The 13,670-nt window shown below is 41.0% G+C and overlaps 1 pseudogene; it reads right to left on the reverse strand.

Moving 5' to 3' along the window:
- Positions 1 to 13,289: 13,289 nt before the first annotated feature.
- On the reverse strand, positions 13,290 to 13,431 carry LOC122896937 (annotated as a pseudogene).
- Between the last annotated feature and the right edge of the window lie 239 nt (positions 13,432 to 13,670).

Genomic DNA, 13,670 nt, shown 5'->3' on the forward strand with positions numbered 1-13,670 from the left:
TTCTTTCTTTTTGAACCTCTTTTTATCCCAAAATCAGAAGAGATCTCAATCAGAACAGATTGGGAGATCCCAATCAGAGGAGATCCCAATCAGAGGAGATCCCTTACCCAATCGTGAGGGGGGAGAAATCCCCCCTCACGATTTGGGATCTCTTCTGATTTGGCTAAAGCATATTTTCCTGGGATTGTTGCCACCCTTTTAGTATTTTACTTCCTCCTTCATATACTCTTAGCTGGACAAAATGACAAGGCGGAAAAATTCACAACAAAACAAAAAAAGAACAAGAGGCAGTACCGAAGGCTAGGGACCTAATCAATACAGACATTGGTAATATGTCAGATCTAGAGTTCAAAATGACAATTCTCAAGGTTCTAGCCGGGCTTGAAAAAGGCATGGAAGATATTAGAGAAAACCTCTCCAGAGATATAAAAGCCCTTTCTGGAGAAATAAAAGAACTAAAATCTAACCAAGTTGAAATCAAAAAAGCTATTAATGAAGTTCAATCAAAAATGGAGGCTCTCACTGCTAGGATAAATGAGGCAGAAGAAAGAATTAGCGATCTAGAAGACCAAATGACAGAGAATAAAGAAGCTGAGCAAAAGAGGGACAAACAGCTACTGGACCATGAGGGGAGAATTCGAGAGATAAGTGACACCATAAGACGAACATTAGAATAATTGGGATTCCAGAAGAAGAAGAGAGAGAGAGGGGAGCAGAAGGTATACTGGAGAGAATCATTGGGGAGAATTTCCCCAATATGGCAAAGGGAACGAGCATCAAAATTCAGGAGGTTCAGAGAACGCCCCTCAAAATCAATAAGAATGGGCCCACACCCCGTCACCTAATAGTAAAATTTACAAGCCTTAGTGACAAAAAGAAAATCCTGAAAGCAGCCCGGGAAAAGAAGTCTGTAACATACAATGGTAAAAGTATTAGATTGGCAGCTGACTAATCCACAGAGACCTGGCAGGCCAGAAAGAGCTGGCATGATATTTTCAGAGCACTAAACGAGAAAAACATGCAGCCAAGAATACTATATCCAGCTAGGCTATCATTGAAAATAGAAGGAGAGATTAAAAGCTTCCAGGACAAACAAAAACTGAAAGAATTTGCAAACACCAAACCTGCTCTACAGGAAATACTGAAAAGGGTCCTCTAAGCAAAGAGAGAGCCTACAAGAGGTAGATCAGAAAGGAACAGAGACAATATACAGTAACAGTCACATTACAGGCAATACAATGGCACTAAAATCATATCTCTCAATAGTTACCCTGAATGTTAATGGGCTAAATGCCCCAATCAAAAGACACAGGGTATCAGAATGGATAAAACAACAAAATCCATCTACATGTTGCCTCCAAGAAACTCATTTTAAGCCCGAAGACACCTCCAGATTTAAAGTGAGGGGGTGGAAAAGAATTTACCATGCTAATGGACATCAGAAAAAAGCAGGAGTGGCAATCCTTATATCAGATCAATTAGATTTTAAGCCAAAGACTATAATGAGAGATGAGGAAGGACACTATATCATACTCAAAGGGTCTGTCCAACAAGGAGATCTAACAATTTTCAATATCTATGCACCCAACGTAGGCGCAGAAAACTATATAAACCAATTAATAACAAAATCAAAGAAACACATCAACAATAATACAAAAATAGTAGGGGACTTTAACACTCCCCTCACTGAAATGGACAGATCATCCAAGCAAAAGATCAACAGGGAAATAAAGGCCTTAAATGATACACTGGATGAGATGGACATCACAGATATATTCAGAACATTTCATCCCAAAGCAACAGAATACACATTCTTCTCTAGTGCACATGGAACATTCTCCAGAATAGATCACATCCTCGGTCCTAAATCAGGACTCAACCGGTATCAAAAGATTGGGATCATTCCCTGCACATTTTCAGACCACAATGCTCTGAAGCTAGAACTCAACCACAAGAGGAAGTTTGGAAAGAACACAAATACATGGAGACTAAACAGCATCCTTCTAAAGAATGAATGGGTCAACCGGGAAATTAAAGAAGAATTGAAAAAAATCATGGAAACCAATGATAATGAAAATACAATGGTTCAAAATCTGTGGGACACAACAAAGGCAGTCCTGAGAGGAAAATAAATAGCGGTACAAGATTTTCTCAAGAAACAAGAAAGGTCTCAGGTACACAACCTAACCCTACACCTAAAGGAGCTGGAGAAAGAACAAGAAAGAAACCCTAAGCCCAGCAGGAGAAGAGAAATCATAAAGATCAGAGCAGAAATCAATGAAATAGAAACCAAAAAAACAATAGAAAAAATCAACCAAACTAGGAGCTGGTTCTTTGAAAGAATTAATAAAATTGATAAACCCCTGGCCAGACTTATCAAAAAGAGAAGAGAAAGGACCCAAATAAATAAAATCATGAATGAAAGAGGAGAGATCACAACTAACACCAAAGAAATACAAACTATTATAAGAACATACTATGAGCAACGCTACGCCAACAAATTTGACAATCTGGAAGAAATAGATGCATTCCTAGAAACATATAAACTACCAAAATTGAACCAGGAAGAAATAGAAAGCCTGAACAGACCCATAACCAGTCAAGGAGATTGAAACAGTCATTAAAAATCTCCAAACAAACAAAAGCCCAGGGCCAGACGGCTTCCCGGGGGAATTCTACCAAACATTTAAAGAAGAACTAATTCCTATTCTCCTGAAACTGTTCCAAAAAATAGAAATGGAAGGAAAACTTCCAAACTCATTTTATGAGGCCAGCATCACCTTGATCCCAAAACCAGACAAGGATCCCATCAAAAAAGAGAGCTATAGACCAATATCCTTGATGAACACAGATGCGAAAATTCTCACCAAAATACTAGCCAATAGGATTCAACAGTACATTAAAAGGATTATTCACCATGACCAAGTGCGATTTATCCCAGGGCTGCAAGGTTGGTTCAACATCTGCAAATCAGTCAATGTGATACAACACATCAGTAAAAGAAAGAACAAGAACCGTATGATACTCTCAATAGATGCTGAAAAAGCATTTGACAAAGTACAGCATCCCTTCCTGATCAAAACCCTTCAAAGTGTAGGGATAGAGGGCACATACCTCAATATCATCAAAGCCATCTATGAAAAACCCACTGCAAATATCATTCTCAATGGAGAAAAACTGAAAGCTTTTCCACTAAGGTCAGGAACACGGCAGGGATGTCCATTATCACCACTGCTATTAAACATAGTAATAGAAGTCCTAGCCTCAGCAATCAGACAACAAAAGGAAATTAAAGGCATCCAAATCGGCAAAGAAGAAGTCAAATTATCACTCTTCGCAGATGACATGATGCTCTATGTGGAAAACCCAAAAGACTCCACTCCAAAACTGCTAGAACTTGTACAGGAATTCAGTAAAGTGTCAGGATATAAGATCAATGCACAGAAATCAGTTGCATTTCTCTACACCAACAACAAGACAGAAGAAAGAGAAATTAAGGAGTCATTCCCATTTACAATTGCACCCCAAAGCATAAGATACCTAGGAATAAACCTAACCAAAGAGGCTAAGAATCTATACTCAGAAAACTATAAAGTACTCATGAAAGAAATTGAGGAAGACACAAAGAATGGAAAAATATTCCATGCTCCTGGATTGGAAGAATAAATATTGTGAAAATGTCTATGCTACCTCAAGCAATCTACACATTTAATGCAATTCCTATCAAAGTACCATCCATCTTTTTCAAAGAAATGGAACAAATAATTTTAAAATTTATATGGAACCAGAAAAGACCTCGAATAGCCAAAGGGATATTGAAAAACAAAGCCAAATGGTGGCATCACAATTCCAGACTTCAAACTTTATTACAAAGCTGTCATCATCAAGACAGCATGGTACTGGCACAAAAACAGACACATAGACCAATGGAACAGAATAGAGAGCCCAGAAATAGACCCTCAACTCTATGGTCAACTAATCTTTGACAAAGCAGGAAAGAATGTCCAATGGAAAAAAGACAGCCTCTTCAATAAATGGTGTTGGGAAAATTGGACAGCCACATGCAGAAAAATGAAATTGGACCATTTCTTTACACCACACATGAAAATAGACTCAAAATGGATTAAGGACCTCTGTGTGAGTAAGGAATCCATCAAAATCCTTGAGGAGAACACAGGCAGCAACCTCTTCGACCTCAGCCGCAGCAACATCTTCCTAGGAACATCGCCAAAGGCAAGGGAAGCAAAGGCAAAAATTAACTTTTGGGATTTCATCAAAATCAAAAGCTTTTGCACAGCAAAGGAAACAGTGAACAAAACCAAAAGACAACTGACAGAATGGGAGAAGATATTTGCAAACGACATATCAGATAAAGGACTAGTGTCCAAAATCTATAAAGAGCTTAACAAACTCAACACCCAAAGAACAAATAATCCAATCAAGAAATGGGCAGAGGACATGAACAGACGTTTCTGCAAAGAAGACATCCAGATGGCCAACAGACACATGAAAAAGTGCTCCATATCACTCAGCATCAGGGAAATACAAATCAAAACCACAATGAGATATCACATCACACCAGTCAGAATGGCTAAAATCAACAAGTCAGGAAATGACAGATGCTGAGGAGGATGCGGAGAAAGGGGAACCCTCCTACACTGTTGGTGGGAATGCAAGCTGGTGCAACCACTCTGGAAAACAGCATGGAGGTTCCTCAAAATGTTGAAAATAGAACTGCCCTATGACCCAGCAATTGCACTACTGGGAATTTACCCTAAGGATACAAACGTAATGATCCAAAGGGGCACGTGCAGCCGAATGTTTATAGCAGCAATGTCCACAATAGCCAAACTATGGAAAGAACCTAGATGTCCATCAACAGATGAATGGATCAAGAAGATGTGGCATATATACACAATGGAATACTATGCAGCCATCAAAAGAAACGAAATCTTGCCATTTGCGACAACATGGATGGAACTAGAGCGTATCATGCTTAGCAAAATACGTCAAGCAGAGAAAGACAAATATCATATGATCTCCCTGATATGAGGAAGTGGTGATGCAGCATGGGGGCTTAAGTGGGTAGGAGAAGAATCCATGAAACAAGATGGGATAGGGAGGGAGACAAACCATAAGTGACTCAATCTCACGAAACAAACTGTGGGTTGCTGGGGGGAGGGTTGTTGGGTGAAGGGGGGTAGGGTTATGGACATTGGGGAGGGTATGTGCTTTTGGGTAAATTGGAAGGGGAGGTGAACCATGAGAGACTATGGACTCTGGAAAACAATCTGAGGGGTTTGAAGTGGCGGGGGGGTGGGAGGTTGGGGTACTAGGTGGTGGGTATTATAGAGGGCACGGCTTGCATGGAGCACTGGGTGTGGTGAAAAAAATAATGAATACTGTTTTTCTGAAAATAAATAAATTGGAAAAAATAAAAAATAAAATAAAAAAATAAAGACAAAAAAAAAAACTACATTGAGATATCACCTTACACCAGTTAGAATGGCCAAAATTAGCAAGACAGGAAACAACATGTGTTGGAGAGGATGTGGAGAAAGGGGAACCCTCTTACACTGTTGGTGGGAATGCAAGTTGGTACAGCCTCTTTGGAGAACAGTGTGGCGATTCCTCAAGAAATTAAAAATAGGTCGGGGGACAAGATGGCGGGGTACTAGGAAGAGGCGTCTTTTCAGCTGGTACCCCAAAGTGAGCTGATTACCTACCAAAGAACTCTGATCACCCATGAAATCAGCCTGAGATCAGAATTATACACGTCTGGATCTCTACAGGGGCAGAAGACGCCAGTGAGCAGGTAAAGCGGAATGGGAACAGCGGACTGATATCGGAAGATAAACAAAAGGGGGAGGGAGCCACCAGAGGCGACCGGTGCAAAAGTAATACCCCGATACGAGCGAGAGTGCCCTGCGTCTGGGGACCAGCATTAACTCGGAGACTGGTTGAAAGCACTCCAAAAGAGCAAAGGATCGCGGGGGCAAACTGTGGGAATCGGGGCGGCTAGGGACAGGGGCTTGAGTCCCCGGTCCCAGACGGCCTCCCCGGCGCGGAGGCAGAGAGAGTGCGGCGGAGAAACCAGCTCCTGGTCCCTAAGCCGCCAGCGTGCCCCAGAGCGCGGGGTTCCGGCTCCTGTGAGGGGATGGGAGCCGGTCTGCAGAACGCGCGCTAGCCCTACCACAAAGCTTGAGATGCGCGTGCACGTCGCTCCAGCTCTCCTGGGTTTCTAAGGCCCTGGGGCCATTCTTGACCCGGGCCATTGTTTCAAAGTCTAAGCCTCGCGCCCGCGAAACTCTTCCCCGGACAGAGGCGCGCAAAAGCCCAGCCTGCGGCTTACGGACCAGCGCCCCCTTCTCAGTGCCCCAGACGCGCGCCCGACCCACAGCCGCCTCTGAAAAGAGGTGCGCGCAAGCCGGGCACTCCCAGCCCCGGCCAGCGGCAAAATCTCAGTGTGCGATCGCTGCTTGGAACCTCTCTGGCGGTCAGGAGCACCCAGACAGCCGCCACTGCCTTTGCTTTGGGGACGAGCAAAAGATCCTGCGCCCCCAGGGTCTTTAACTTGGAACCTGCAATGCCAGCATCCAAGGGGGAATTTATTCAGCTTCTGCACCCAGACTGAGGCTTCTGAGACGGAGATCAGGAAGTGTTCCAGGGTGCACCTTGACTGCACCAGAGTTGATACACCCAGCTACATCTGTTCAGTCTTCTCCCACCAAAATGACTAGGAGGAGGAATGCCCAACAGAAGAAAAATACAGAGGATGGACCTTCCGCAACAGAGCTAACGGCTATCAACATAGACAATATGTCGGAAAGAGAATTCAGGCTAACAATTATCCAGGCAATAGCTAGGTTGGAGAAAGCCATGGATGACCAAACAGAATTGATTAGAGCCGAACTGAAAGCGACCAGACAGGATGTTCACAATGTTAGGGCGGAGCTTAAAGCTACCAGGGAGGAGGTCCACAATGCTCTCAATGAGTTCCAATCCAATCTAAACTCTCTCAAAGCTAGGGAAACTGAGACAGAAGATAGAATTAGTGATCTGGAAGACAAACAGATAGAGAGAAAGGATCAGGAGGAAGCCTGGAACAAACAGCTTAGATCCCACGAAAGCAGAATTAGGGAAATAAGTGATGCCATGAAGCGTTCCAACGTCAGAATTATTGGAATTCCTGAAGGGGAGGAGAAAGAAAGAAGTCTAGAAGATGTCGTGGAACAAGTCCTTCATGAAAACTTTCCGAATCTCGCGAATGAAACCAGCGTTCATGTACTAGAGGCTGAACGGTCTCCACCCAAGATTATACATTCCAAAAAAACATCACGACACCTGATAGTCAAATTGAGAAATTATAATTGTAGGTATAATCTCTTGAAAGCTGCCAGGGCAAAGAGGCTCCTTACTTACAGAGGGAAGCCCATCAGAATAACGTCAGACCTGTCCACAGAGACCTGGCAAGCCAGAAGAGGCTGGCAAGATATATTCAGGGCACTAAATGAGAAGAACATGCAGCCAAGAATACTTTATCCAGCAAGACTGACACTCAAAATGGATGGAGAGATAAAGAGTTTCCAAGACCGGCAAGACTTAAAAGACTATGCAACCACCAAGCCGATACTGCAGGAAATATTAAGGGGGGTTCTATAAAAGAGGAAAAATCCCAAGAATAGCATTGAACAGAAATATAGAGACAGTCTACAGAAAGAAAGACTTCAAAGGTAACTCGATGTCAATAAAAACGTATCTATCAATAATCACTCTCAATGTGAATGGCCTCAATGCACCCATAAAACGGCACAGGGTTGCAGATTGGATAAAACGACAGGACCCATCCATATGCTGTCTACAAGAGACCCATTTTGAACCTAAAGATACACGCAGACTGAAAGTGAAGGGGTGGAGAAGCATCTTTCATGCCAATGGGACTCAAAAGAAGGCTGGGGTAGCGATTCTCATATCAGATAAATTAGACTTCAAACTAAAGACTGTAGTCAGAGATACAGAAGGACACTACATAATCCTTAAAGGGACTATCCACCAAGATGATCTAACAATTGTAAATATCTATGCTCCCAATATGGGAGCAGCCAATTACTTAAGAAAACTGTTAATCAAGATAAAGAGTCATATTGATATGAATACACTAATCGTAGGTGATCTTAACACGCCTCTTTCAGAATTAGACAGATCATCGAAGCAGAAAATCAACAAAGAAACAAGAGCATTGAACGACACATTGGACCAGATGGACCTCATAGATATATACAGAACATTCCACCCTAAAACAGCAGAATACTCATTCTTCTCAAGTGCACACGGAACCTTCTCCAGAATAGACCACATACTGGGTCACAAATCAGGACTCAGCCGATACCAAAAGACTGAGATTATTCCCTGCATATTCTCAGATCACAATGCTTTGAAACTGGAGCTCAATCACAAGGAAAAGTTCCGAAGGAACTCAAACACCTGGAAGCTAAAGACCACCTTGCTTAAGAATGCTTGGATCAACCAGGAGATCAAAGAAGAACTGAAACAATTCATGGAAACCAATGAGAATGAAGACACTTCGGTCCAAAACCTATGGGATACAGCAAAGGCGGTCCTAAGGGGAAAATATATAGCCATCCAAGCCTTGCTCAAAAAAATTGAAAAATCCAGAACACACCAGCTGTCTCTACACCTTAAAGAACTGGAGGATCAACAACAAATCAAACCAACTCCACACATAAGAAGGGAAATCATCAAGATTAGAGCTGAGATCAATGAGGGAGAAACCAGAGATACAGTAGAACGTATCAATGAAACTAGAAGCTGGTTTTTTGAAAGAATCAATAAGATCGATAAGCCACTGGCTACACTAATCCAAAAGAAAAGAGAGAAATCCCAAATTCATAAAATTATGAATGAAAGGGGAGAGATCACAACTAACACCAAGGAAGTAGAAACAATCATCAGAAGTTACTACGAACAGTTATATGCCAATAAGCTTAGCAACCTTGATGAAATGGATGCATTCCTGGAAAAATATAAACTACCAAAATTGAACCAGGAAGAAATCGACAACCTGAATAGACCGATATCTAATAACGAGATTGAAGCAGTGATCAAAAATCTCCCAAAAAACAAGAGCCCAGGACCTGACGGATTCCCTGGGGAATTCTACCAAACCTTCCAAGAAGAAATAACACCTATTCTCCTGAAGCTGTTTCAAAAAATTGAAGCAGAAGGAAAACTTCCAGACTCTTTCTATGAAGCCAGCATTACCCTGATCCCCAAACCAGGCAAGGACTCTACCAAAAAGGAGAATTTCAGACCAATATCACTGATGAATATGGATGCTAAGATTCTCAACAAGATCCTAGCCAACAGGATCCAACAACACATTAAAAAGATTATCCACCATGATCAGGTGGGATTCATCCCTGGGCTACAAGGATGGTTCAACATTCGTAAATCAATCAATGTGATACAACAAATTAATATGAGAAGAGAGAAGAACCACATGGTCCTCTCAATTGATGCAGAAAAAGCATTTGACAAAATCCAACATCCGTTCCTGATTAAAACGCTTCAAAGTATAGGGATAGAGGGAACATTCCTGAACCTCATCAAATCTATCTATGAAAGACCCACAGCAAATATCATCCTCAATGGGAAAAAGCTTGCAGCCTTCCCGTTGAGATCAGGAACAAGACAAGGATGCCCACTTTCACCACTCTTGTTCAACATAGTATTAGAAGTCCTAGCAACAGCAATCAGACAACAGAGAGAAATAAAAGGTATCCAAATTGGTAATGAAGAAGTCAAACTCTCTCTCTTCGCAGATGACATGATTCTTTATATGGAAAACCCAAAAGACTCCACCCCCAAACTACTAGAACTCATACAGCAATTCAGCAGCGTGGCAGGATACAAAGTCAATGTGCAGAAATCAGTGGCTTTCTTATACACTAACAAGGAAAATACAGAAAGGGAAATTAGAGAATCGATTCCATTTACTATAGCACCAAGAACCATAAGATACCTGGGAATAAACCTAACTAAAGAGGTAAAGGATCTATACTTGAGGAACTATAGAACACTCATGAAAGAAATTGAAGAAGACACAAAAAGATGGAAGACCATTCCATGCTCTTGGATCGGAAGAATAAACATCGTTAAAATGTCTATACTGCCTAGAGCAATCTATACTTTTAATGCCATTCCGATCAAAATTCCACCGGCATTCTTCAAAGAGCTGGAGCAAATAATCCAAAAATTTGTATGGAATCAGAAGAGACCCCGAATCGCTAAGGAAACGTTGAAAAACAAAAATAAAGCTGGCGGCATCACCTTACCTGATTTCAAGCTTTATTACAAAGCTGTGATCACCAAGACAGCATGGTACTGGCATAAAAACAGACACATAGACCAGTGGAACAGAGTAGAGAGCCCTGATATGGACCCTCAACTCTATGGTCAATTAATCTTCGACAAAACAGGAAAAAATATACAGTGGAAAAAAGACAGTCTCTTCAATAAATGGTGCTGGGAAAACTGGACAGCTATATGTAGAAGAATGAAACTCGACCATTCTCTTACACCGTACACAAAGATCAACTCAAAATGGATAAAAGACCTCAACGTGAGACAGGAATCTATCAGAATCTTAGAGGAGAACATAGGCAGTAATCTCTTCGATATCAGCCACAGCAACTTCTTTCAAGATACATCTCCAAAGGCAAAGGAAACAAAAGCGAAAATAGACTTCTGGGACTTCATCAAAATCAAAAGCTTCTGCACAGCAAAGGAAACAGTCAAAAAAACAAAGAGGCAACCCACGGAATGGGAGAAGATATTTGCAAATGACAGTACAGACAAAAGGTTGATATCCAGGATCTATAATGAACTCCTCAAACTCAACCCACATGAAACAGACAAACACATCAAAAAATGGGCAGAAGATATGAACAGACACTTCTCCAATCAAGAAATACAAATGGCTATCAGACACATGAAAAAATGCTCATCATCATTAGCCCTCAGGGAGATTCAAATTAAAACCACATTGAGATATCACCTTACACCAGTTAGAATGGCCAAAATTAACAAAACAGGAAACAACATGTGTTGGAGAGGATGTGGAGAAAGGGGAACCCTCTTACACTGTTGGTGGGAATGCAAGTTGGTGCAGCCTCTTTGGAGAACAGTGTGGAGATTCCTCAAGAAATTAAAAATAGAGCTTCCCTACGACCCTGCCATTGCACTCCTGGGTATTTACCCCAAAGACACAGATGTCGTGAAAAGAAGGGCCATCTGTACCCCAATGTTTATAGCAGCAATGGCCACAGTCGCCAAACTATGGAAAGAACCAAGATGCCCTTCAACGGATGAATGGATAAGGAAGATGTGGTCCATATACACTATGGAGTATTATGCCTCCATCAGAAAGGACGAATATCCAACTTTTGTAGCAACATGGACGGGACTGGAAGAGATTATGCTGAGTGAAATCAGTCAAGCAGAGAGAGTCAATTATCATATGGTTTCACTCATTTGTGGAGCATAACCAATAGCATGGAGGACAAGGGGCGTTAGAGAGTAGTAGGGAATTTGGGTAAATTGGAAGGGGAGGTGAACCATGAGAGACTATGGACTCTGAAAAACAGTCTGAGGGGTTTGAAGTGGCGGGGGGGTGGGAGGTTGGGGTACCAGGTGGTGGGTATTATAGAGGGCACAGCTTGCATGGAGCACTGGGTGTGGTGAAAAAATAATGAATACTGTTTTTCTGAAAATAAATAAATTGGGAAAAAAAAAAAAAGAAATTAAAAATAGAGCTTCCCTATGACCCTGTAATTGCACTCCTGGGTATTTACCCCAGGATACAGATGTCATTAAAAGAAGGGCCATCTGTATCCCACTGTTTATAGCAGTAATGGCCACGGCCACCAAACTGTGGAAAGAACCAAGATGCCCTTCAACAGATGAATGGATAAGGAAGATGTGGTCCATATACACTATGGAGTATTATGCCTCCAAGAGAAAGGACGAATACCCAACTTTTGTAGCAACATGGACGGGAATGGAAGAGATTATGCTGAGTGAAATCAGTCAAGCAGAGAGAGTCAATTATCATATGGTTTCACTTATTTGTGGAGCATAACAAATAGCATGGAGGACAAGGGGCATTAGAGAGGAGTAGGGAATTTGGGTAAATTGGAAGGGGAGGTGAACCATGAGAGACTATGGACTCTGAAAATCAATCTGATGGGTTTGAAGTGGCGGGGGGGTGGGAGGTAGGGGTACCAGGTGGTGGGTATTATAGAGGGCACGGCTTGTATGGAGCACTGGGTGTGGTGAAAAAATAATGAATAATGTTTTTCTGAAAATAAATATATTGGGAAAAAAATGAAGCAAATATTGATTTTTAATGTATTTTTTATTTATTTTCAGCATAACAGTATTCATTATTTTTGCACCACACCCAGTGCTCCATATTGATTTTAGCTTATTTTCCAAAAGTTAATATATCTTTGGTTGCAGAAATATTTAGCACAATTTGCATGACCATGTCGTCCAGAAAGATGTTGAAAAAAATACATGTTCCTTGAATTTAACATCCTGATGGAAAATATTGAGTGTTTTATTTATTTTATTTTTTAAAATATTTATTTATTTATTTATTTATTTATTTATTTGAAAGATAGAGATTGAGAGACATAGTGCATGGGGTAGGAGGAGCAGAGGGAAAGGGAGAGAGAAACTCAAGTGGACTCCAGGATGAGCATGAAACCCACTGTGGTACTTCATGTCATGGCACTGATACCAAATTCTGAGCTGAAATCAAGAATTGGACAAATTACTATGCCACACAACCACTCCAAGTATGCTTTATTTTTAATGCAAGAAGGTTATTGATTTTATTTTTATTTTTTTGGATTTTAATATACTATAGACTTTATTTTTAGTCTGCACTACAAAAGACTTTTTTGGTTTTTTTAGTGTTCTGCAAGAATTTTTGTTTATTTTTTATTAAAAAAATTTATCCCCATTGGTGTGTTGTCATACTTTTTCTTCTAATTTAGAGTCATTATTGTCTTCTCTTTTTCTCTAACATCTTACATACAATTTACCACCATAAATGTTGGCTGTACATTATAATAATTTTCCTATATGCCCACTTCTCAGCAGTTCCCCTGCAGATCCTTGGACTCAGCTACAATTGTCTCTTGCTTTGGCACCACGAAGAACTTCTAACTGCTCTTCCTTTTTTTTTTCATTTTTTTTCTTCTAAAATTTCTCCCCATGACAGAGTCAGAGATATTCTCCAGAAAACTTATCCAGGTGATACATGTCTCTGCTCAGATTTCTTCAATAGGTTGTATAAGTCCAAATTATTTACACTTGATCTTAGCCAAAAGGCTAAGAAGTGATAAGTCCAAATTATTTATACTTCTATAAATTGCTATTGGATACATCTCTGAACTTACCATAGTATATCCCTCCCTCACTGAATTTATACTGCTGTCCTCTTTGCATTTCCTCATGGTCTTAAAGTCTTTGCACTCTTGTTCCCTCCCCCAGAACTTATTTTCTGCATGAATTGCCTTTGGCTAATTCCCTCATTGCACTCAGATCTCTCAGGTTTCACTGATAAAGGATGTCTTGCTGAC

The sequence above is a fragment of the Neovison vison genome, chromosome 1 (assembly GCF_020171115.1).
Source record: "Neovison vison isolate M4711 chromosome 1, ASM_NN_V1, whole genome shotgun sequence".
Lineage (NCBI taxonomy): Eukaryota > Metazoa > Chordata > Mammalia > Carnivora > Mustelidae > Neogale > Neogale vison.